The sequence below is a fragment of the Pseudopodoces humilis genome, chromosome 12 (genome assembly GCF_049639895.1).
Source record: "Pseudopodoces humilis isolate 2021_Gansu_Grassland_sample_001 chromosome 12, ASM4963989v1, whole genome shotgun sequence".
NCBI lineage: Eukaryota > Metazoa > Chordata > Aves > Passeriformes > Paridae > Pseudopodoces > Pseudopodoces humilis.
In genome coordinates this window covers 4,846,909-4,868,605 of record NC_142211.1, presented here as the reverse complement: position 1 = coordinate 4,868,605, position 21,697 = coordinate 4,846,909, and the positions used below count along the sequence as shown (strand labels likewise).

The 21,697-nt window shown below is 41.9% G+C and overlaps 1 protein-coding gene across 1 annotated transcript in view; it reads left to right on the top strand.

The window, feature by feature from the left end:
- The window catches only part of LOC148183300 (uncharacterized), a 44,616-nt gene that overhangs the window by 10,532 nt on the left and 12,387 nt on the right, over positions 1–21,697 (top strand). The window lies entirely within an intron of this gene.

Sequence of the window (21,697 nt, the reverse complement as noted above, 5' to 3'; positions counted from 1 at the left end):
GGGGGGGGGTCTCTGACTATCTTTTCGGTCTCTGGGTTATATAAACAAAAGTAGTTTTTGCTTTAATACTGTGTTATAGCCTAACATATATATGTATTATACCACTATTTTTAAGTTTCATCAATAACAGAAATAGAAGAAACTATATTAATACAACAAAGTTTTCTAACCTTATAACATTCATTTTAATATTTGTGAAAAGCCAATAATATGTATCTATAACTGTCATGGAGTTACTTTACCTTTAAGAAAGTTTAAGTTGCTGGGATCTGCCTGGCGTCTTTTCTCCTGACCAATTATCGGTCATTGCTGAGAATTGACAGCAGTTTAGGCCATTGAAAAGTGGGATCAACTTGTGAACCCTACCTTAAAGTGTAAAACCAGAGCTCTCTTGGTTCTCTTTGTTTCCTGGCTGGGAAGGGTGGCAGAGCTCCAGGCCTCCCGTTCCCTGCCCAGGCCATGTGGCCGGGCGGGGACTGGGCTGGGCCCAGCGTCTCCCGGCCGGGGGATGCGGGCCCTGTGGAGGGGGTTTTCTCCGGGCTCCGGCCGGGCCGGGCCGAGCCGATCTCTGGCTCGGCTGCAGGTTTTTTGCTGTAACTAAATTCATTAGAAACTGCTGAGTGAAGAAAGAGAGAGGCTCTAGACCTGCAGCGGGCTGGGCGCGGCGACTACACTCTCCAGAGCAGCCATGAGGAGCTTTCCATCGCAGACGGCTCCAGCTCCTGCACCGGCCGAGGCCACAGAACTACCTACAACAGCCTGGGCAAGATTTTAACTCTTTCATTTCCCAGATGAGACTTGCGGATTAATCTTTTTATCCAGAGAGAGAAAATGAGAGTGATCAACATGAAAAGAGACTTTATAAACTACCAGTGACAGGAAAGAAAAGAAGCTTCAGAAAAGGTAGAGAATTAAGAAGATGCTTTAATTAAGCTGAAATATCTTTCTGTTAAAACTATGGAAATGGACAATAAGGTCTTGAAAACACTCCTTTAATTCATGACAGTATATAGGGAGGAATAGAGTGTTCAAAGTGTAAATTTTGAGTAAAAAGTAGAGTAATTATGGTACAGTGAAGTGCTGGAAGATTTGAAGCCTTGAGAGGCAATGAGAAAACTGTTTTCTGGTGAAGCTCACGGAAACAGATGAAGAAGACTTTTTTTGCCTTTGAATAACTTATCCTTAAAAATCCCATCCCTAGACTCATGGCCCATATACACTTAAGAGTGATGTGAAAAATGGGAGGAGTGGGCTCTAATAACAGCAGCTCTGGGCAGCTAACATTAGAGCAATGGAAAACTATAACAAAAATAGTTTTTCTTGTGAGAAACTCCATAAATTAACAGGAAGAAACTTCTGTTTCTCTATAAAGACTGGTGAAAAGACTGTAGCAAGAATTGGGACTGTTTTAACCGTCAAAGTTCCAAAGGTTTTGTCTCTTTTGTCATGTGAACAAGGGAATAGTGGGTAGACAGGGGATGAAAAGGTTTTTCTGGAAGTTTATTCTGGTGTTCTTATTATTGTAGTTTGTCAATAAACTTTTTTTTTTTTTCCTTTTAAGTTTTATGCCTGTTTTGCTCTTGTTCTAATCCATATCTCACAGCAAGAAATAAGTAATTTTCTTAGTTATTGGTTTAAAACCACGACAATAACACTAAGCAATTAGTGGCAAAAATACATGACAGCAAAAGCTAGCAATTCACAGCAAAGGGATTCAAATAATGGAATCATTATATTTTCCTTTGTCTCATGTCCATGTTTTACTTTAAGATCAGTATTCTTGTTTATAATGATTCCATGGTGTGTTTCCATAATGACATGAACCACTATGTAACATCTCACAGACTGATTCCCTGCCAGTCTCTGAGGAGCAGCCCCCCCACCAACCTCCCCCCTAGTTTTATTGCTGAACATGACATTGTTATAAATCTGTACTGTGATATTGGCTTTCGCAAGTATTAGGATGAATATTATATGTTAAATACTTTTTGGCTATGTATGTATATTTTTCTTGCTAAGAAGTTTTAAGCTTAAAGGAATCTCGTAGTACAAAGCAAGGAAACCCCAGAGGGCAAAGACAGTGCGGCCCAAGCTGTTATCAGTGGAAGAACAATGGAAACCAGGCTGTTATCAGCAGCCAGGACCAGGCCGTTGGCAACGGAAGGACAGACATGAAGCCCAGCTGTCACCGGTGGCAAAGGGAAGGGGCCCAGACTGTTATCAACACTGACCATTTGCAGAAGAAAGGAAACCAAACTCAAAAATAATGATGATCAGCAAAAATAATGATAATCAGCAAAAAGAAACACCATACAGATCATGTTCTAAATAGGCCGAACCAGGGAGGGGACATGCTAAATACTTCTTGAAAAAGTTTGAATATGCATTAAACCCTCACAGCAGGAGGGGATAAAAAGAGTGTTCCCAAGATACCAGGTGTGTTCCTGGCAACTCTCCAGGGCACCCGGCCGTTTTAACCCTTTGCTTTATTTCCTTTGTCTCCTAATTGTCTTTTTGTTTATATTAAACTTTTTATAATTTATTAAGTGAATCTCATTTTTCACAACATCATATGGTCTGGAATAGCCCTTTGGTCAGTTGGGGCCAACTGTCCTGGCTGTGTCCCCACCCAACTTCTTGTGCACCTCAAGTATACTTGCTGGCAGAGTAGTGTGAGCAGCAGAAAAGGCCTTGGCTCTATGTAAGCACCACTCAGCAACAGCTAAAACATCCTTGTGTTATCAACACTGTTTCAGGCACAAATACAAAACATAGCCCCACACTAGCTACTATGAAGAAAATTAACTCTACTCCATCCAAAACCAGCACAATTATTCATTTTAAACCGTCAGGAAAATTAATCCACAAACACCAGTGGTTTATGTCCAAAAAGCAGACAGAGGAGTCCTGTAACTAGTCAAATAAAGGGAGAAGCCATGGGGCATTTCCCACGGGGTCTCTCAAATTTTTAGAGGATGCAGCCTCCTTTTTATCCTGATTTCCCAGCTGCATTTCCCTCTCTCTTTCCCCATTGGCTGGGGTACTTGAGAGGTACAGACTTCCCAAAATACTTAATACCTAAGACCCCCTTCTAATATATACACCCCCCCCCCCATTTTTCTTTTTCCTTGTGTCTGTTCTTTTTCTCTAAATCCAGAGATTTAGCAGAGTCTTGAGTGAGTAACAGTCTGTGTCAATTAGTGGAATTCCTATGGAATTTATGGTTGCCCCCATTGCTTCTTTCACCTTGCCGTATCTGGCCTTATCTACCATCAGGCCCACAGTTTGTTTGTAAAGACACCTCCTTCTCATTCCTTTCAAAACCATGTCCTGGGTTTGCCTTAACTAAATTTTTGGTAAGGAAAAATGGTCAGCCACAGAAGTGACTGTCTCCGTAGAAATATTACAACTTCCTTAGTGCCTGACAGAACCAGTTAGAGAAGCTGGACACGCCTCTATAAACCATATTTAAGAGAGGAGAAAACTGTGAAAAGTTCTCTCTTTATTTCCTGTTTTTTTGCGGTGATTGAGCCCCCCATCCTCCTGGCAGGAGGTAGGGCTAGGCCTGTACGAACTGGCTGCTGGGATGGGGGCGGGGCGGGGAAAGAAACCTGGGCCAGGTCCGCTAAGCCAGGCCAGGCTGGGCTGGGTTGCAGTGCGGCTGCTGGAAAATCCTGCCACCACTGAGCCCTGCGCAGCCCCAGAGCAGTGCTGGACTGAGCCGCTGCTGGGCCCACCACTGCGTGGCCGAGGAAATTCCAGCTGCTGAAGAAAACCATCTCAGCACTGTGGCCAGAGCAGAGAGGCCACACTGCACACTGCAAACAATATGACTCCATTCAACAGTACAGAAACAGCTAAAATCAATGCTGCGAGCCTCTGCGGCTACTGCCCAGCAGAGATCATGTGACCAACAGCGAAAGGCCATTGCCTAATGCAAGACCTGGGTAAGGTTAACTCCTTCAGTGTTGTAGAATTCCATTTAAAAACAGATAAACCTGTTGAAACAGAGAAATTAAGAATTTGGAATCATTTATAAAGAAATGTCTTGAGTAGAAGAAGGCTACAAAACCCATGTGAAATGCTGACTGCTCCCATAAGAGCAGGAAGAGAATAAAGACTGCAGGATAAGGAGCGAGAGTGCGTAAATAGGATGCAAGGATAAATGCACCACAGGATGAGGGGGTTCCTTGGATTCTTTTGGACCCCTAAGCCAGAAGAAATGGAAAGGGGGGGGGTGTGTCAAAAGAACTTAAAGGAGCATGTGCAAGAATACAAGGTGAAAAGTTCAACTGAAGGAAAATTGCTGACTTCAGCTCCAAAGACCCCCAGACGACCACCAGAGTGACCAACAAGAAGCAGTGCACAGCTGCAAATAGGCGTGAAACTAATTTTAATATGAAGCGAGGACAGGCGGGGTTAGAAAATGAATATGTATTAGGTGTACTGTGTAACCCTAGTTTGCAGAGAATAAAAAGGGAGAAACAAGTCTCCAAGGTGGGCATGCTTTCGGATGAGATATCCCCCATGCACCTCAGCGCTGAATAAATTCATACCTACTCTCATAATTACTCTGTGAGTTATAGAGTTTTTCTATCCGCATATCACTGTGGGTGCCACTTCTCCCAAATCAGAGGAAAAGAAAGGTGAAGACATGTATAGAAAACAACATGGAGACACCGAGGTCAGTGAAGGAGTCAAATCCCAGATGGGAGGAGAATGAGGAGATGCCTTAGTCTTGAGTTGAAATTCTTTTGTACAGCCATGGTGATGGACTATGATTACTAAAATATCCCCTGTAATTCCTGAAAAGCATGGAGGGATGGAGTGTTCTAACCGTAGACATGAGCAAAGGTACCCATGCTGAAGCAAACAGATGTTGAAATAGCTGTGATCCAATGAGAAGCTTGAACAGAGAGAAATAAGAGTGATGAAGTCTTTTTCCCCCGGGAAGAAGAACATCTGTTCCCAGAGATGAAGATGATTTCAGAGACAGATGAAGAGAACCTTTGCTTCTGAACAGCTCATCCTTAAAAGTATACCCCATTAGCTAAAGACTGAGCCCTCAAAAACAGTTGTGGGGAAAGCTGTAAATTGAGAGGAGGGATTTTCACATAGTGATCAGATTTTCATTCTCCCAGGTGGCTTCTTTGCTGTGACACTGAAGCCATGAGAGAACTGTTTCTTGTGCAGAAGTCTCTGTGGCATGGCAAGAGAGACTCCTCTCCCTAAGTGAATTGAAGAAAGACTATTTTAGAGGTGTAAAACTGACTGAAAGTTCCAGGTTTTGTCTTTTTATGTTGTCAGTGAGAAAGAAAAGAAGAGGTGGGGGGAGGAGAAGTGTTCTGAAGGTTTATTCTGGTTTTATTAGTCTCCTTTTAGTTCTGTTAATAAAGCTTTCCTTATATACTTTTAAAGTTTTGAGCCTGCTTTGTTCTCCTCCTAATCATTATCTTACATCAGAAAGTGTGTAAATAATTTTAGTGGGTGCACTGGCATTTGGCCAGCACTCAACCCACCTCAAACCAGTACAAAAATTTACTTTAAAACAGGCTAAAAGGAATGGTATTGGAAATTATTAAATCCAGTAATGTAAAGTAAGACTTTTTTAGAATTTTATTCTCAAGAGATTTTCTTGGGGTTGAAGTAATATGGTAATTTTATTTAGCCTAAGTTATTTTGGTAAAAAAAGGAGCTTCTGCAGTATGTAGTCATGATAGAAGGAAAAAAACTGTGCATAAGCATTAATTAATTGAATTCACGTTACTGATGTTCACGTGAATAGGGATATTAAAAGACAGTGAGTATGATGCTGCCATTTTAAAGTAACAGCATTTGGATCCCAGGATTTGGGATAATTCATACTTTAACAGTATTTTTAAGGATGCTGAGATCAACAGAGAAACCATATAAAAGTGCAGAGCACTGTAACATAAAATATTAATTACAATATGTACTTGTAAATGGGTTTGTCTGGGATGGAGTTCAGTTTCCACATAGCAGCCCCCACAGTGCTGTACTTTTTATTTGTCGCTAGAAAGGTGTTGATAATATACTAATGTTTTGGCTATTGCTGAGCAGTGCTCCCACAGCATGGAGACTCTTTTCAGCCACTTCCATCACCCTACCCTCAAATGCCAGCAGGCTGGGCGTGAGCAAGAGGTTGGGAGGGGACATAGCCAGGACAGCTGACTCCAACTGACTAAATAGATATTCTGTAGCATATGACATCTGCTGAACAACAAAAAAAAAAAAAAAGGAGGAGGGGAGGGACGCATTCATTATTAAGGCATTTGTCTTCTGGAGTAAGTGCTATAGGTACAGAGGCCCTACTTCCCAGGAAGCAGCTGGACATGGCCTGCTGATGGGGAGTAGAGAATAAATAATTGTCTCCACAACAACTTGGATCCAGGCTCTCAACAAGCAAGAAACTTTTTAGACAATAGGTCAGGTCGGCAGATCAGTGCCTCTGTTGCTGGAAACAGGATAAATGAAACTCTCTAACACTATTTTTTTAGTATTAGGGAGTAGGCATTACTTTATTCCCAGCCAGGGTGCATAGAGGATAGCTCCAGCCACACACATCACTTTCAAAACTTGTGACTTATTTATACATTTTTAGCAAAGAAATTAATGTTCATTGGTTTGAAATTACATAATTCTCTTTATTAATTAGTATTCTATTCTCTACTGGTTATTAATTTCTTGCTTCTCATGCTAATTAGTCCACATTTTCCAGTCTTTTTATCATCCTTTTCCCAGACAGGGTTTTTCTAGCACTCAGGCTGAAATCTCTTTGTTAGTCTCTTCTTTATCTCCTGGTTACTCCAACATGTCCTTGAAGAGCTTTAAATTCTGGATTCCAGGAGTCCAGCTTTGAACTCCCTCAAGCTTTGTTCATTGAAACTTATCAGGGTTAGTTTAGCAAAACTTAAAGTTTCAGTGACCTAATAATCAAACTCTAACAATAACAGTCTGAAAAGAAACAGCTGCATGTTGGCTAAAGTGGAAAATTATACCACTTAACTGCTTATGATTAATACACTGCTTATGATTAATTAAAACAATTAAAAAGTTAATTAAAACTATTAATTAGAAAAAATAATTAGGAAAGTGATATAATTTCCAACACTTCTGTCTCCTATAGCAGGGAGTTGCCCATTACTATCACTCACCACTTCCTCCTGGTGGTCTTGCATGGTTCAGGGTCAGTCTAAATGCTTTGCTTGAAAGTACATCCAGCTCCTCCTCAGCTTTAAGGACAGTGAACTTATTTTGTAGTTGTAAGCCCTTAGGTGGAGCAGAAGCCTTCTACCAGAAGTTACCAGCTTTCATTCTCTGCCTTTCCCAGGGGTTGGTCTTACCATTCTGCTAGGGATAAACTGCTTGTGTGTCCATTGCACCTGGGGACTAGGCCTCTGGAAGCTGTTGCATGTCTGAGAAGATACTGTCTATCTATCTCTCATCCTCTCTGATGCTGTGCAGCCTGCTGACTTCCTCCTGTAACTTCTTCAGGATGGAGTTCTATTAGTGAGTGTATATATATATATATATAAATATATATGCACATATGTACAATGTGGAAATGTGGTGGGTTGACCTTGGGTGGCTGACAGACCCCCCACTCAGTTGCTCCTCAAGCAAGGAGAAACTAAATTTGTTTTCCTTCAAGGTATTGTAAAAAATAAACATGAAGATAGTCATTTACATCAATCTTTTGTTGAAATACTATAACAGCCCATTTTTAAATCCTGAGATTTTGTCATACCCCACAAAACCAAGAGGGGTAGTTTGAATCTAGAGCGCCTTGCAGTTGCAGTAAAGTGTTCTGGTGATAAGGAAGATAGCAGATATGTGTAATAAACTGTATAGGTGGTTTCCATAGCCTATCAGTTCTACTGCTGCATGCAATGTCTTTCATGTGAGACATAAAGCTACTGTCTTTAACAGCTTGTGGTCATTATAACTGCTGTGAAACTTTAAGTTCCCTCTGGAACTCATTGTCCCCAATTGCTGCCACCTGGATATATGAGCCCCAGAGGCCACAGTCCTACTCCAGTTGTTGGTACAGACCTGTCTGGGGCTCCCCTGATTCCCTGGTAGTCAAGCCCCTCATGGTCTTGCCCTTAGACACAGCCCCTCCTCCCCAGCAGGTTTCATTCAGAGACACACAAACCAACCCCCAATCCCATCCCCCCAGTATCTGTCTGGAACTCCCTGGTCCTTCTAATATTCATCCCCTCCCATGGTCATACTTTTAGACACACATTTCCCTACCTACTCTCAGACCACTTCACATACTCACAAGCTAGTCTGGCTTGATCTTTGCTAATACAAACACATACCACAGTCGTTCCAGTTATTTGCACCACAAACACATGGACCTCTGGCTCCAGGTCACCTGAATGATGAATGAGAAACAGAAATACTATAGGAAAAGATAATTGTAGGCCACAGAAAACAACTGCCTTATTTGCCCCAAGAGACAACCCATACAAGTTCTAACACAACAAAGTCAGTAACAACCCCCACCTGGCTATCAAAAACATTCCCACCCAATAAGAATAAAACATGGCAACACCACTAAAATCCAACTTAACAGAAAACATTCACTCACTATCTACCAGTAACCACTCAAACTTCCAAAACTCAAGAAAACACCCAACAGTCATCCCAACAAGAAGCACCAAGATAAACCCTACATCATGTCAATCTACAGATCAATCCCCTCAAGCCTCAGTAAAAGGCTCAGCTGCCAGATACACAGAATAAATAAAGACCACTAACATCCTACCTAAATAAACCATCATGAACATCAAAGACAAAAAACTCAACCACCATACACACCCCGTAACATATACTAGTACCAAACCAACCACTGCATAATACCAAGACAGATTAGAAACTACTTTCAGCCCCTCTAAAACAAAACACAATGCTAAAAATAGTACAGTGTAAGTCATAATAGTTCCCACTTGGTTTTTCTCCAGTGTCTATGGTCTGAAAAACTGTCAGTCTCAACCATATGAACCCATAAAGCACATTCATTCCCCCCCAACATTCTGTCTATAGTTATACATTAATTGATTTACCCCATGTACTATATTAGCTCATGGAATGCATTCAACATATGAACTATACTCATTATCTAGAGCATACATCCTCCCTGTCAGGAGATTGGCAGTCCATGCTTCATAGATAAGAACCAATACCTGTACTATAACCATCCATTGATGTACTGTACATATATTAAAGCAATGAAATACTAAATTAATGATAACTTTAGGCCTTAAAGAACATACTAAAAAACTTTGTGTGTGATAAATACTAATATAATCTTATTTCTTCTATAGCTACTCCTGTACATTCAAGACAATTGTTAAAAATAGGGTATTCTGCATTTCTTTACTAATATTAATCATAGAATCGTACAATCATAGAATAGCCTGGTTTGTAAGGGACCTTAAAGATCATCTAGCTCCATGGGCAGGGACACCTTCCACTAGACCAGACAGCTCAGAGACCCATCCAACCTTGCTTTGAATGCTTGCAGGGACAGGAAATTGACAACTTCTAGGCAACCAGTTCCAGTGCCTCACCATCCTCCCAGTAAAGAATGTCTTCTTAATATGCGATCTAAATGTACTCTGTTTCAGATTAAAACCATTCCCCCTTGTCCTATCACTGCATACCCTTGCAAAAAAAGTTCCTCTCCAGCCTTCCTGTAGGCCCCCTTTCAGTAGTGGAAGGCTGCAATAAGGTTTTCCCTGGAGCCTTTTCTTGTCCAGGCTGAGCAGCCCAAACTCTCAGCCTGTCTTCATAGCAGAGCTGTTCTAGCCCTGTGATCAACTTAGTGGCCTCCTCTGGACTCATTCCAACAGGTCCATGTCATTCTTATGTTGGGGGCCCCAGAAACTGTACACAGCACTTCAGGTGGGGTCTCACCAGAGTAGAGTAGAGGGGAAGAATCATCTCCTGTGATCTGCTTTAGATACAGCCTGGAATACTGTTAGCTTTCTGGGCTGCAAGTGCACATTGCTGAGACATGTTGAGCTTCTTGTCCACCAACACCCCAAAGTCTTTCTCCCCAGGGCTGCACTCTATCCATTCTCCACCCAGCCTGTACTTGTGGCTTGGGATTGCCCTGACCCAGGTGCAGGACCGTTCACTTGGCCTTGTCGAACTTCATGAGGTTTACACAGACCCACCTCTCAAGCCTATCCAGGTCCCTCTGGATGCCATCCCTTCCCTCCTGCATGTTGATCAAGCCACACAGCTCAGTGTCATTGGTGAACTTGGTGAGGATACTCTCAGTCCCACTGTCCATGTCATCAACAAAGATGTTGAACAGTCCCAGGTCCCAGTACTGACCCCTGAGGAACACCACTTGTTACTGCTCTCTACTTGGACATTGAACTGTTGACCGCAACTCTGCGTGTGACCATCCAGCATATTTCTTATCCACCGAGTGCTTCATGCATCAAATCCTCATGTCACCAGTTTAGAGACAAGGATATTGTGTGAGACAGTGTTAATTGCTTTGCACAAGTCCAAGTAGATGATGTTGGTCTCTCTTCTCTCATCCACCAAGGCTGTAACTCCATTTTAGAAAGTCACCAAATTTGTCAGGCACAATATTCCTTTAGTGAAGCCATGGTGGCTGTCACAAATCACCTCCTTATTTCTCATGTGCCTTAGCATAGTGTACTGGTTTTGCATGGCCTCATTTTTGGTAGCAGGGGGGCCACAGAGATGGCTCCTGTGAAAAGCTGCTAGAAGCTTCCACCATGTCAGGCAGAGCCAATCCTTGATGGCTCTGAAGATGGACATGCTGCTGGCCAAAACTGGGCCAATGAGAGAAGTTGGTAATGCCTCTGTGATGACATATTTAAGAAGAAAATCAAAACAAAGTCACACAGATTAGAGTCTTCTCTAGTCAGACAAGAGGAGCAGGTGAGAAGCTGTGATGGAAAACAACATGGAGACACCAAGGTCAACAGAGAAGGAGGGGGAGAAGGTGCTTCAGGCACCAGAGCTAACATGCCTCTGCAGGCCATGGTGAAGACCATGGTGAAGCAGGTTGTTCCCCTACAGCCCATGGGTCCATGGGGGATGCTGAGATCCACCCACAGACCGTGGGCGAGGTGCTCACGCTGGAGTAGGTGGATGCCTGGAAGAGGCTGTGAACCAGTGAAAGACCTGGTGGAGAGAGAGGGTCCCTGCTTCCAAGCTGGAGCAGCCTGTCCTTGGATGACTGCACCCCATGGAAGAGTGACCTATGCTACAGCAGTTTTGGGAGGATTGTCTGCCCGTGGGAGGGACTCACATTGCAGCAGGTGTGGTAAGACTGCTGCTCATGAGAGTGAACCCATGCCAGAAAAGTTCACAGAGAACTGTCTCCCATGGGAGGGACCCCATGGTCTCACAGGGGAAGGACTCAGCTACCGGAGCAGCAGAATAAAATCTTGGTGATGAACTGACCCCAAAACCCCCATGCCCTGTCTCCCTGAGCTGTCGGTGGAAAGTAAGGAGGGGTTGGGGGGAAAAAAAGGTTTTTTAAGGGCTTATTTTACTTCTTATTATCCTCTGCTGATTCTGTTAGTAATACATTTCACTTTGCAACTTTTAGTTGAGCCTGTTTTGTCCTTGAAATGTTTTTTCCTCTTCTTTATCTCAACTCCTGAACCCTTTGTTAATTATTTTTTTCCCCTCTCTGCTGCCCAACTGTGGCAGGGGAGGGTGAGTGAGTGACTATCGTGGGTGCCTGGCGTTGGGACAGTGTCAAACCATGACACATACTTTTCAGCAGGATCTGCTTCATGATCTTGCCAGGCACTGAGGTGAGAGTGAATGGCCTGTAGTTGCCACAATATTGTCATGTCGCTAAAGGACACAAAATGATTCACATTACTACCTTCAGTGTTAGAAGAAAAACCTGTGACTTTATTTCCTGACTCCAGTATTTATAGATTCTTGACAATAACAAGGGATTGGATAATTAAGTTACCACCTTCCTAAGCACACTGGCCATGCAAAACATCCATCAAAAAACATTTCTCAGAAGGAATGTGATAAACAACTCACATTTACCAGACTCTCATGGGAAAGCTACCAAAACTATGAAAACATTATCAGAAGGTTTAATTTTCAGGGTGACATCTCACCCTTCCTCCTTTTTAAAAAAGAAAAAGAAAAAGAACAATATTTTAACAACCAAAAAGGAAAATAAAGAATGTTCTAAACAACCAGAAGGCTCTATTTTCAGGGTGATATCTCACACTTTCTCCATAAAAAAACCCAAAAAAACCAAAAACATTTTCAGTGTCTGCTCGTGGAGGGGCCAGGGGATGATCACTCACATCATCTGCATCTGAGTCATCTGATGGCCCATCCAATTGATGACTTTCAATTTGGTCACGGCCTCCAAATTGCCCATCGGCCAGATTGTTCCGTTGTGGTTGCAGGTCAGGATGAATGCACTTTGCAGATACCCAGCGTACCCCAGTATATGTGGATCACATGTATACCTGCACCCCGAAGTGATAAGGTTATAGGGACCTTCTCGCTGTTTGGTGACTAAATTCCTCACTTGAACCTACGCTCGAGGCTGAGGCATCTCATCTGAAGCCTGCAATGAAAGGTGATGGTTCAACATGACTGGGTTATTGCAGTTCTGCAGTACTGTGAGGTGACTGATGGTATATAAAGCGTTTTCCAACCGACTGTGGAGGGTTTCACCCTGCATTCCCCATTTCTGCTTCTGTAGAACCCATTTTAGTGTACCATGAGCACATTCTACAATAGCTTGACCTGTTGGAGAATGAGGGATACCAAACTTGTGTGACACACCCCACATCTGTAGGAACTGCCGCACCTTCTGAGAGGCGAAAGCAGGACCATTATCGGTCTTCACAGCAGAAGGTATACCTAAGAAGGCAAAGGCCTGCCTCCAGTGGACAATGACACAGCAGGTCTTTTCTCCTGTGTGAGACGAAGCCCACATTGCAGAGGAGAAAGTGTCCACACTGACATGCACACACTGGACCCAGCTGAACTCAGCAACTTGTGTGACATCTGTCTGCCAAAGCTCCAAGGCCCTAAGGCTTCTGGAGTTTACCCCTGCTGGCAAAGGCGCAGCAAGCGGATGACAGTCATCACAAGACTCGACAAAATAGTTTTCCTATCCAAATCCCTGGTCATCTCTGTATTCTTCCCAGGCTCCCTTTCGCTGCTTCCATCAAACTGGGAAGTGGTTAGCCCGGCTGGGGACTTGAGACTTAAGATATCCCGAACAAAATGACATCCAAGAACTACTAACCTGCTTAGAAACTTATGAATAATAAACTCAATAAAGGCTTTTATATAGAATATAAGATACCTCCACCTAGTGGTGAGGAAATATATAATGGAAGTGTTAAAATAGGCTGTACTTTGCACCAGAATTGTTATCCTTTTGTTGGTTTGAAATGTATAATATGTAAAGAACACTGGTGGACCCACTGTCATAGACGCTACCCACCAAGAGGGGTGTGTAGCTCTTGCTACACTGCCCAGAGGAGACTCACTAATTGGGCCCTAGTAACCAGAATACGAGCAGGAGAATTTGAGGCAGGATCAGAGAAGTGGTGGGCCATCTACTCAAAAGGAGTCAATCCCTTGTATTATTGTTACCATCCAAACGAATCAGCACCTTTTGTGGCAAATATAGTAGCTGGGTTGTGCAGACGGTGGTTCCAGGAATTGAGGTGCGATACCCCTTTAGTAAAGCATAAAAGTTGGGAAAAATACATACAAAGAATCAATAAGAGAAGGAGTAATTCCCCTCCTGAAGAGTACTCTTGCTGCCGAGAAGATGGTGCACCCGGTGTCCTGAAGCAACCGGGTCAACAAGAGAGGCAAAAGAGTAATAAATCGTGGAGGGAAGCACTCCAATATACATGGGACCAAAGAGTCATGGTCCTGGAAATGCCACAAGAGTGGGAATGAGACAACCCAGCGAAGTAATTTTCGGAGAATCCAAATTAGCAATTCACAAAAGAAAAGCCTCTATTATAGCGGGGGAAGCCAATGCGCATTAAAGAAGTCAGTAACATTTATAATCTTAATCAGTACATTTAACATTTGCACAAGCAAGACTCACGAACCCTTCAATTGGTCTTTAATCCGATGGGAAGACCAGGTCGTTATCCAATCACAGATCACCTCTGAAGCCCCCAGCTTTCAAGTTACACTGAACTCTCTCATTGAGTGGAGGAGTTCTGGTTATAGCCGGCCCGGGCATAGTGTGCTATATATGTGCCCAGCTTCTAATCCAGGCAGAGGATATTGTAATTACCCTGGCGAATTTTACTGTAGATATTGGGGCTGTGAGACAATTTCCGTGAGGTGGAAAGTACAAAACCCAGATAAGTATCTAAAGGTAGAAAGGGGTCCACACGGATGTATAAAACCCTAGACAAATCCCTCGGGGGTAGTAACATATGTTGGAACTTGTAAATTTCACTACATCAATGTCACACAACCCCAAGACCCTAGGTGGTTATTCGGACGAACCTGGAGTTTCAGGATATGGGAACCGGGAAAGGATCGGGGAGGACACATTCTTATAAGGAAAGAGGTGGCCCCCCATGATCCTGGATCTGTTGGACCAAATCCAGTGGTATGGGGAGCAGTGGACCCCAAAGTAAAAAATCAAAATAACTGTTCAGAAAAACCAGAAATTAGCAACGAGTCCCAAGTATCAACCACAGTGGGGACACCCCAAGAATATAGAAACGAGGCTCTTTAGAAAATTTTGCAAGCTACCTTTAGAGTGTTAAATAACACATACCCAAATTTAACTAGGGAATGTTAGTTATGCTATAACATTAATCCACCCTTTTATGAGGCCCTAAGTTCCATAGCAGAACCAAAAAGAGTAAACGGCACTAATCCCGCTGCCTGCCTATAGAAAAAAGGAAGAGAAAACACCTCAGGAATAACGTTGTCTCGAGTCACTGGGAAAGGAACATGTGTGAGAAATGTGCCCCTAAATAAGGATCATTTATGTCAAACAAAAATGCAGATTAACGACCCTCACAAGCTGGCTCAGCAGCTGATTCCAGCAGCAAATACTAAATGGGTTTGTAACACTTTAGGAGTAACCCCATGTGTTTCCATAGCAATCTTTAATGAAACCCACGAATTTTGCATACAAGTTATAATAGTTCCCCGGATTATCTACCATCCTGAAGAGTATGCGTATACACAATACCAAAACCCAGAGCGACATTTAGTAAAGCGAGAACCCCTCACGGCACTAACAGTAGCCGTATTGCTAGGCATAGGAGGGGCTGGATTAGGAACAGGTGTAGCATCCTTAGCAAATCAACACCAGGGGCTCAGAGAACTTAGAATTTCAGTAGATGAAGATTTAAAAAGAATTGATAAATCTATAAAAGACCTCAAAGAATCCCTAGACTCGCTAGCTGAAGTAGCCTTGCAAAATAGAAGAGGATTAAATTTATTATTTTTACAGCAAGGGGGCCTATGTGCTGCACTTAGAGAAGAATGCTGTGTATATGTAAACAAAAGTAGAGCAGTAAGAGAGACCATGGCCAAATTATGAGAAGGACTGGAAAAGAGAAAGAGAGAACAAGAAATGCAACAAAATTGGTATGAATCCTGGTTTAACTATTCTCCCTGGTTAACAACTCTTTTATCCACCATAGCAGGGCCGCTAATTTTACTGATCTTAGGACTTACTTTCGGCCCTTGCATTCTCAACAAAATCATTAGCATCATGAAAAGTAAGTTAGAAGCAGCTCACCTTATGTTAATACGAGCTAAATATGAAGCCTTAAATGGAGAAGAGACAGAAGATTATTTAGAGTTAAGCAAAAAAGAACTACAAAGATTTAGCGAACAAAAGTAAGGAATATAAAAAGGGGGGATTGTGATAAATAGAGACCCTTTTGTTCGCCTAAACATATAGATATGATGCTTTGCAAAACTGTTCTTTGTGAAATCAGGATGTAGTTGAAGGCTGCTGCTGACGCCTGCATAATCTTTTACGGCCTTACGAGCTTTCTTGAATTCCAGAAAGTTACCAAGATAAGCCCTAAAAGGGAACAGCGAAGAAAGGTCAAAAGGATAGGACTGAGGAAGACTCTTGATCTTCATCCCGCGACCACCAGAAGGCAGAGAAAAGACCCCCTAGCAACTGGAGACGCATGCGCAGAGACACCCGAGAAAGGACACGTAACCCGGAAGCCGTACCACTTAAAAGGGAGAACGCGGAAATTAGAAGCGCAGCAGTTGGCGGACCGGAAACTCCCCTGTCGCCCAGCGCTGATTTTTTTGCTTATTGCTTTCTTGCTATAATTAATAAAATTTTCTTTAATTGAATCATATCACTCTCTTGAGTGCATTCATAACACTCTGTAGGCTATCTGTTTGTGTTTAAGTTTGTCCCAGAACTCCTTGTTCATCCATTCAGGCCTCCTGGCATTCTTCCCTGACTTCTTTGTAGGGATGCATTGTCCCTGAACTTGTAGGAAACAATCCTTGAATATCATCAGCTCTCTTGGGCCTCTCTTTCCTTCAGGTCTCTATCCCATGGCACTCTACCAAGCAGACCCCTGAAGAGGCCCAACTCTGCCCTCCTGAAGCCCAGGGCAGTGAGCTTATTGTACATTGTCTTTGCTCTCCTAAGGATCTTGAACTCCACCATTTCATGGTCACCACAGACAAGGCTGCCCTTGAGCTTCACATTCCCTTCCAGCCCCTCCTTGTTGGTGAGAATAAGGCCCAGCATAGCACCTTTCCTTATTGGCTTCTCTTGGAGAAGGAAGTTGTCATCAACACATTCCAGGAACCTCCTGGATTGCTTATGCTCTGCTATGTTGTCTCACCAACAGATGTCAGGGTGGTTGAAGTCCCCCATGAGGACCAGAGTTGTGAATGTGAGACCACTCCTGTTTATAGAAGCCTCATTAGCTTGATCTTCCTGGTCAGGAGGCCTGTAGCAGACCCCCCATTATGATGTCACCTGTCCCTGTCTTCCCTTTAGTCCAGACCCATAAGCTACTCATCCATCCCCAGGTGCTCCATGCACTCCCACTGTTCATTGACATAGACGGCAACATGGGCTCCTTGTCTCTGCCTGTCCTTCCTAAAGAGCCTTTATCCTTCCATTCCAATGCTCCAGTAAGAAGTCACCCACCATGTTTCTGTGATGCCAGCAAGATCATACCCCTGCAGGTGTGTGCACGTCTCTAGTTCCTCCTGTTTATTCCCCATGCTGTGTGTGTTAGCAGTCATTTCAGTAGGGCCCCCAATGAAGCTGACTTTCTGTCTAGTGGCTGGAATTCCTCAGTGCTGTCATTCAGGTGCCCTCCTGCTGATCTGCAATCCCTCTTCAGGCTCTGGGCATCTCTTGTTGGCTCTGGCATTTAACTGGTATGAGTGGGATTGTTGTCCCAAGTGCAGGTTTCTTACCCAGTCCACAGTGCCTATTCACACAATGAGGTAAGGTATTTCTATTTTTTTATTCTAGTTTGCACAAAATAGGGAGCCAGGTGGTAACCCCAAAAGGCTGGCTCCCCAATCATCAAAACTTTACACTATTTATACATTTTAACAAAAAGGCATCAGCATTCATTGATTACAGATTGCATAGCTTTTGCATTAATTAGTACTTAAGCCCCTATTTCTTAGTTATAGATCTAGCTTCTCATGCTAATTAGTGTGCAGGCACAGTTCTCTTCAGTTGAGTTGGGGGTCTGTTTTGGTGAAGGTGTGTGGAGGTGGCACCAGTGATATTTTCCTAGCTGTGCCAGCCAAGCTTTGAGTATCTATGTTAATAATATATTTCTCTCTTGTCCTTTAGCACTTTGCTACCTATTCCAAAACTTGTTGTATTTAAGCAAGAAAATTAGATCATTTTCTCAGTATGCTGAGGAATGGACCATGGATAGAAACATTGTTCTAGCATTCTTCTTGCTTCCTGCTGCAGAAGAGTACTGTGTACAATTTGTTTTCTCTCCTTGCATCTTTGAACTTTTCTCAAGGAAACATGGAACCTCTTGGTAGCAAATGTCTTTCTTCTGTCTTTCTGGATTCCTAATATTTTTATTGTTTCCCCTCCCTCACCTTCCCAATCATTGGGCTGGAGACAGGAATAAAAGGTGTGAAGTTTCAAGGCAAATTTTATTAAAAAAAAACAGAGTAGATAATGATAAATCTCAAACTCACAATCACATCTCTCAGAAGTCTAAAAATACTGCCTGTGATTTTTCTCTTCAGCTGGTGTCAGCCTTTTTTTCTTTCTCATGCACACAATAAGGGGAAGGTGAAATCAGTTGTAAGACATTTTATATATTGCAAAAAGAAAAAATCTGCGGGGGATGGTTAATGGGAAGGTGCACTTATTGTGCTCATTTGGTTGTTTTAGTGTATTTTACAGTGTCTTCTGTTTTGTTTCTTTTATTTCAACAAAATGAAAACAGAGCTCGGAAGTAAGTTGTATGAGCTGTTCATTCCTAAATTTGCAGAATTTACTACAGTTTGCATGCAAAAAAAGAGAGTCTTTATTTTTGAACTTCAGTGGTCTGATTGCTGCCATGGAAACACAATCCAGAATCATAATCTTTTGCTGTGATGAGTGAAGTACATAAAAAATGTTTCATATTTCCTTGTAATAAATTTAACATCTGCCATTTTAATTTTAATTTGGCTGTTGCAGCTGAAGACTTACCACTACCTAGAGATATGTTTTCCAATCTGTGCCTATATATATATATATATATATATAAATAAATTATAACCCACTTATACTTCAGAGATAATTTGCTTATTTTTTTTAATCACATCTAAAAATCGCTTATGCAGTAGTTAATCTGAAAAACATGGAATTTTATTCAGGGAACACCTAGGAAAGGTCAATTACATCTTTCAGAGTATGTGCATTGCTAATTAATAATAACGCAGTTAGCTAAGCATTAAAGAGAAAATGTACCCTTGATTCTTCTTTCATATTTTATAGAGCAGTTCAACTTAAACAGTGCATTGGAAACATATGTCTTATGTAAGTTTTAAATGTAAGCATATTTAAATTCACAAATGTTCAGAGTGGTAAGAAAATGAAATGTATTGGCAAGTATGTTGGTTATTTGGCTGCTGGTCAGATGGAAGATCTGTTTAAATATAATGAGAAACTCACTTATCACTGTATTTCCATCAGGTTAAAACACCTGCTAATTCAATCCATTTCTGACAGAGCAGGGCTAATACCTGTATCTAGTTATGTAGGCATGGGAAGATTCATGATTGGTAACAACATTAATGATAAAAATAATTTGTTCTGTTTCTTCCTATATCTACTTATAACAACACTGAGTCTTTGAGGAACATGGCTTTCATATAGTCTGGATAAATTATATCCCCTTTTGAATGCATCTTTACCCATGGCAAACAGTAGTCTCAAGGACATGACATTTCCTTGCTGTTTTTCTTTTGCAGTGTTGAAGATGCATGTTTCTCATTGTACCAGACACATGACCAATTGACTTTATACAAAACACTTGAGGCATTGTCCATACAGTTATCTGCTCTTGTAATCTTTACACATGCTTTTAAAAAGTCCTAAGATGACCACACAGGTGTACATGGGCACAGACAAAAATCTGACTTAAAATTCCACTTTTTAGATTAAGAAGTGTAAAAATGGAACAAAGGAAACTGAATGATCAAGCCAACACTTTGGTGGACCTGGCAAAGGTTAGTAGGCAATTATTGCTGCTTTGAATCAACATTCACCCTTTCCAAATGAAGAGTTCGTAAGTGAAAATGTTATGAACTATACAGGCAAATATTGTTAAAAACTTTGTTAATTCTAGAAAATAAACATATATTTGCTTTGGGTTAACATTTATTAAGTTAAACAACTTGTTTATGGCTCTGACCAAGGTTTGAATTTACCTTTTTTATTGAACACATGGAAAATATTTCATAACTGATGGGGTGATTCTGAGAGAAGCTGAAAGGGACTGCAGTAACCATGGCAAAAACTTAGGTTGAACTTTGACTAGGAAATGTTTGTGTAGTCCTGTATAATAAAGAGGTTTCTTGTCAGACTATGCTGTGAGGGACTATAGTTCACAGGCCTTCACACAGACAGAACTTAGGGGTTGTGGTTTTCTATTTCTGTTCTCTTATGAAGCAGTGACTTTAGACAAATAACTAAGGTCTATATTTGTTTCGAGTTTTTATAATTAATAATAGCTGCTCACTTGGCTGATATAAGGATTTGTGATTATTTTTTAAAGCTATTTGAGATCAACTAAAAGAGACTTAAATTGCACAGACACACACACACATGCATGATAAGGTGATAAGGAAGATACCAGATACATATAGCATAATAAACCATAGAGGTGGTTTCTCTTCCATTGTAGCCACTCTGTATTTTTAATCTCCCTGCCCCTCCATTTTCCCACACTCATTCCTTCCCAAATCACCTAGATTCCTCCCTTTCCTGGCCTTCCCTAAGTATCCTGAGTCTTGTGCAATCCTGTTGTGGTTTTAAAGCATTAGCTAAAAAATCACTAGAAAACTTAATCATTTCTTGCTGTGAGATATGGATTAGGAGAAGGGTAAAACAGGCTTAAAACTTAGAAGGAATAAAGAAAGTTTATTAAAAAAACTATGAGAAAAAGAAACCAGAATAAAACTTCCAGAAACCTTTTTTCCCCACCACCCAACCATTCCCTTGTTTAATTGACAACATAGAGACAAAAACCTGGTGGTTAAAACAGTCACAACTTTGCTAAAGTCTCTTCATCAGTCTTTGTAGATAAAAAGAAGTTCTCTTTTGTCAATTTATGGAGTTTTTCACAAGGAAACCGTTTTCTCATGGCTTTCTATTTTTCTGATGCCAGCTGCCCGGAAAACTCTGATATCAGTCCTTTCTTCCCATTTCACACCACTCTGAGGTGTGCTCGTGGATCATGATTCAAAGGGGTGTCATTTTAAGGATGAGTTATTCAAAGGCAAAAGTTCTCTTCATCTGTCTCTGTGATCATCTCTGGAAACAGAAGTTTTCTCTTTGTCTCTTAAGGGCCACAAATCTTCAACAACTTTCACTTCCCCTTTTTTGTTCCAGCATCTCATAGGATCACAACTACTTCACTATTTACTCGGCTTTATCAATGAATTACTTTTGCTCAGATCCACACTTTGAAATACTCCCTTCCCCCCAAAATACTCTTTCATGAATTAAAGGACTTTTTTTCAGAATATTATTGTCCATCTCCATAGCTTTAACAAAACAATATTTCATCTTATTAAGGCATCTCTTTATTTCTCTCCCCATCTGAAGTTTAATTCCTTTCTTCATTGTCTTTGATAGTTTATGTTATCTCTTTACCTGTTGATCACTCCCTCTTGCTCTCTTCCTGGAAAAAGGATTAAATCTGCAAGTCTCATCTGGGTGGTAAAAGGGTTAAAATCTTGCTCAAGCCACAGGTGCCCATGGTGCCAGGTTTCAGCTCAGTGGCGCTCAGAGCCCCCCCCCCCCCACTCAGGGAAAACTTCAGCCACCCTGGAGGCTTCCCAGGAGGCTGCAGCAGAGCCTGGCCCCAGCCTGGGGCCAGGGGAAGCCCCGCAGGCCCCATCTCCTGCCTGGGGACCGTGGCAGGCCCACTCCAGCCCCTGCCCA